Source organism: Chiloscyllium plagiosum, unplaced genomic scaffold, assembly GCF_037043375.1.
Source record: "Chiloscyllium plagiosum isolate Xiang-an unplaced genomic scaffold, Cpla_swu_hap1 HiC_scaffold_27, whole genome shotgun sequence".
Taxonomy (NCBI): domain Eukaryota; kingdom Metazoa; phylum Chordata; class Chondrichthyes; order Orectolobiformes; family Hemiscylliidae; genus Chiloscyllium; species Chiloscyllium plagiosum.
In genome coordinates this window covers 13,863,676-13,868,670 of record NW_028270165.1, presented here as the reverse complement: position 1 = coordinate 13,868,670, position 4,995 = coordinate 13,863,676, and the positions used below count along the sequence as shown (strand labels likewise).

General features: G+C 46.3%; 1 non-coding gene across 1 annotated transcript; it reads right to left on the bottom strand.

The window, feature by feature from the left end:
- Window positions 1–1,070: 1,070 nt before the first annotated feature.
- Window positions 1,071–1,144, bottom strand: trnak-uuu (transfer RNA lysine (anticodon UUU)). Its single transcript has one exon. It is a non-coding gene; the product is annotated as a tRNA-Lys (tRNA).
- Window positions 1,145–4,995: the final 3,851 nt, after the last annotated feature.

The window sequence follows — 4,995 nt, the reverse complement described above, 5'->3', positions numbered from 1 at the left end:
TGAGGTGTTTGAAGAAGCTGTGAGCTGCATTTCAAACAGTAGGTGGAGTCAGATGCGTCATCCATTGCGCCCCCGGCCCTGTGCGTACCTGACGCCGCCATGCTGCAGAATTCTGACGTTAACACGGACATGCGCAGCAATGGGAACATTCACAAGGTGAACAACCAAAGATAATCACCGTCACTGATTCCCTTCCACAGGCCCAACTTTGCGAAGCAGTATCTTTCACTGGCAAATAAAACACATTCATCCTCAGGTGCCTACTCCATTTCGACTACGACTTCACGCCCCTCACTGTTCTCGTCTCATTTCCAAACACTTGACGCTCATAGCCTCAAAAGCAGCTCTGTGGGTTTCTGCTTGTTCCCCCTGATAGGCAGTGCGTTGTAGGTTCTCGACCAGTCCCAACGTGATTGAAATATTTCAAACCCTCCACCGATTTGCATCTTTAAAAAGCCGTGGAGCAATCTCCCTTTCTTTTTAACGACAGTTCTCAACTTTAGTCGGCAGGGTTCACACCTGCGTGGCGAAACCGCAATGGATTTCATGTCCATCGCATTCACCACTCGGCCCACCAATACAGAACCATACTAACAGCTTCATTTCCCATGTCTCTCTGCCTGTGGAGCTGAGAAAGAGTGAATCGTTGCAGAGTTTGATTGAATCCAAACACTTCACAGGTTTCGAAAGGGTTAAATATCTGCAAATAGCGAGTCGGGGTGTTACATCCCGAAAGATGAAATGGACGTTCAGTTAAAAACAAAACCAGAAATTGCATGAGTAACTCAGCAGGTCAGGCAGCATCTATGGAAAGAGAATTAGAGACATTTCAGAACTCGTTTTTTCTCATCCAGGCACAGCCAAACCTGCTGACTTTCTCCATCGTTTCACTCTCTGTCACGGACTCTCAGCATTCGCAGTCCTTTACGTTAGAAATTCAATCAATTCAGAAACCCCTCAGTGCTTCCTCAGTGGAGAGGATTTCCGTTTGGGAAACATTTTCCTGACACCGTTAAAAACGCGCACCTTCGCAGCCAAGAAAGCGGAAGGAGCGAGAACAACAAACGCTCTGACTCGGGCTGGTCTCGAACCAGCAACCTTTCGGTTAAAAACCGAACGCGCTGACCAATTGCGCCACAGAGACAGGCCCGGGGGGCTGTCGCACCGTCTCGTTGAGGAAGCGACTATTCAATTAATAAATCAACTTGCCCTGCCCAGAATTACCATTGTCTTCTATCAGTTTTACTTTTCCATAATAGAGCCTGGGACATTCATTGTGGAGACATGGGGACAGTCTGATCCCACCATCTGCAGGCATATCCATGTCACGAGGAACTAGCCCTTCTACACCAGGGCCATCGCCCTGCGAGCCTTTTAGTGTATTGCCTATTCCCGAATTTTCTCATTGGTCCCGAGCCGAGAAGGGGTTTGAATTCCTGATGTGCAGAGAATTCTTTCAATGTCTCAGATCAGTTCCTGTCCAGAGAATCTCCCGGCCTCTTAAACAAGGGGACGTGTCTGGACTGTCACTGCTCAGTCGAACAGTTCATCCTTCGTTCTCCTCGAATTCCACTTCCTAAAGAGTTTCCAAAGATGCACAAAGCTGGAGACTGGGATTGCTGTTTTACTTCCTGAACATTTTTCCACCTGCTAACTGACAATATTTTGCCCAAAACTCTTCCCCATTGTAACACTTGCATCATGTCCAGGGATGAGGAATTTGAAATTTGTGGAGATATTTCCCAAGTTTGGGAATGTTCTCTTTGGAGCAAAGAAGGTTAACTGGAGATTCCCAGGGGCTGTTGGCAATGATGGAGCAGAAGTGGTGGAAATGGGCAGATTAATGATCAGAAGAGCCTATTGCCACTGACTAGGGTCTGTTACCAGAGGACAGGGATTGAAGTTCTTTAATGGAAAGCAGCATTTGTGTAGAACAAACACAACGAATACTGCAGGAAGCCAACGGTCGAGCAGCATCTGTGGAAAGGTAAACAGAGCCGACGTTTTGAGTGTGCTACGGTTTTTGTTCAGAGCTCAGTGTTTTGCCTCTTCCCGAAGTTGGTCCAGGTCTGTGTCTCAATTGGCAAACACATGGCAAGTGCAGTTCCGCAATGTGAAGTTATAGCCTTTGCTGTTTTAAAAAAAGCAGTGCATTGTTTAAATGGTGATATATTGGAATGTGGAGAAAGTGAGGACGAGAGGTGAAAGTCGAAAAATGTGGCACTGGAAAAGCACAACAGGTCAGGCAGCATCTCAGGAGCAGGACATTGAACGTTTCGGGCACAAGCCCTTCATCAGGAATGATGTATGGATGTACAAAGGGGTCTCAGAGTCTCTCCACACCAGTCAATGCCAGTTGTCGGGCAGATGCAGCCGGCAATGAGCAAGGCAAGTGGGACATTACGAAGAGGAAATGAGTTCAGAAGTGGGGTCATTGAACATATTCAAGGCTGAGTTCATCTGAGTTTTGAACAACAAAGAAGTGGATGGTTATGGGGAGAGGTAAGGAAATGGTTTTAAGACCAGTAAAGGTCAGTCACAGAGTCTGACAGCACTGAACAGACCCTTCATCCAACTAGTCCATGCTGAGTATGTTCTCAAACGAAACTCGTCCCACCTACCAGTGTTTGGCCCATAAACCTTCGAACCTTTCGTATTCATGTACCTTTCCAAATGTCTTTTAAACGTTGTAACTGTACATGTACCAAATCATGAGGGGCATGGATAGGAGAAATAGACGAAGTTTTTTCCCTGGGCTGGGGGAATCCAGAACGAGACGGCATGGGTTTAGGGTTAGAGGGGAAAGATATAAAAGAGATCTAAGGGGCAACTTTTTCACGCAGAGGATGGTACGTTTATTGAATGAACTGCCAGAAGAAGTGTTGAAGGCGAGTAAGATTGCAACATTTAAAAGGCATTTGGTTAGGAATATGAATAGGAAGGGTTTGGTGGGATATGGGGCCGTGTGGGAAGCAAGGGAGGAGATTGCAGAGCCATTGGCCTTGATTTTTATGTCCTCTTTGTCTACAGGAGTAGTGCCAGAAGACTGGAGGATAGCAAATGTGGTTCCCTTGTTCAAAAAGGGGAGTAGGGATAACCCTAGTAACTATAGGCCGGTGAGTCTCACTTCTGTTGTGGGCAAAGTCTTAGAGAGAAATGTAAGGGATAGGATTTATGCACATCTGGATAGGAATAATGTGATCAAGGATAGTCAGCATGGTTTTGTGAAGGGCAGGTCGTGCCTCACAAACCTTATTGAATTCTTTGAAAAGGTGACGAAGGAGGTTGATGAGGGGAAAGCGGTAGATGTGGTATATATGGATTTTAGTAAGGCGTTTGATAAGGTTCCCCATGGTAGGCTACTGCAGAAAATACGGAGATATGGCATTGAGGATGAGTTGGAGGTTTGGATTAGGAATTGGCTGGATGGAAGAAGACAGAGGGTAGTAGTTGATGGCAAAGTTGCTTCATGGAGTGCCGTCACTAGCGGTGTTCCGCAAGGATCTGTTTTGGGACCATTGCTGTTTGTCATTTTTATAAATGACTTGGAAGAGGGGTTAGAAGGTTGGGTGAGCAAGTTTGCGGATGTCGGAGGAGTTGTTGACAGTGAGGAAGGATGTGGCAGGTTACAGCAGGATATAGAGAAGCTGCAGAGCTGGGCAGAAAGGTGGCAAATGGAATTCAATGTAGCTAAATGTGAGGTGATTCACTTTGGGAAGAATAACAAAAAGATGGGGTACTGGGCTAATGGTCGGATACTTGGTAGTGTGGATGAGCAGAGGGATCTTGGTGTCCATGTACACAGATCTCTGAAAGTTGCCACCCAGGTAAATAGTGCGGTGAGGAAGGCATATGGCGTACTGGCTTTTATTGGTAGAGGAATTGAGTTCCGGAGTCCTGAGGTCATGATGCAGTTGTATAAGACTCTGGTGCGGCCGCATCTGGAATATTGTGTGCAGTTTTGGTCGCCATACTATAGGAAGGATGTGGAGGCACTGGAACGGGTGCAGAGGAGGTTTACCAGGATGTTGCCTGGTATGGAAGGAAGATCGTATGAGGAAAGACTGAGACACTTGGGGTTGTTTTCATTAGAGAAAAGAAGGTTTAGGGGTGACTTGATTGAGGTGTACAAGATGATTAGGGGGTTAGATAGGGTTGACAGTGTGAACCTTTTCCCGCGTATGGAGTCGGGTATTACAAGGGGGCATAGCTTTAAATTAAGGGGGGGGGTAGATATAGGACTGAAGTTAGGGGTAGGTTCTTCACTCAGCGAGTCGTAAGTTCATGGAATGCCCTGCCAGCAGCAGTGGTGGACTCTCCCTCTTTATGGGCATTTAAGCGGGCATTGGATAGGTATATGGAGGATAGTGGGTTAGTATAGGTTAGGTGGGCTTGGATCGGCGCAACATCGAGGGCCAAAGGGCCTGTACTGCGCTGTATTCGTCTATGTTCTATGTGTGCTGTCAGGTGGGACTAGATTGGGTTGGGATAGTTGGTCGCATGGGCAAGTTGCACCAAACAGTCTGTTTCTGTGCTGTGCACCTCTATGACTCTATTATTTCCTCTGGACATTCATTCTGCACTCAGACCGCTCTCTTAAAAAAAAAATCTTGTCCTGTCTTTATAAAATCTTTTTCTACTCACCTCAAAATAATTTCTCCCTGATCTTTCAACCCCCAGCTGTTCACCTCATCCATATCCCTCGTGATTTTATAATCCTCTATCAGGTCATCTCTCAATCTCCTATGTTCCAGTGAGAAAAGTTCCAGCCTATCCACCCTAGATGTAGGTGTATTCATATCCAGTTATGAAGTGTTTAATGCTGGTGCAGGCTGGAAAGATCAAGTGGTCTACTGCTCCCAATTTATCCTGGCTGTTACGTTTCTCAGCCCCAGTCACCCATTTTCTCCTCGCAACTCTCAATCCTTGATACTCTATCTCATTGTTAAACATACTCAGTGACCTGGCCTCCACAGCTTTCTGTGACAGTGAATT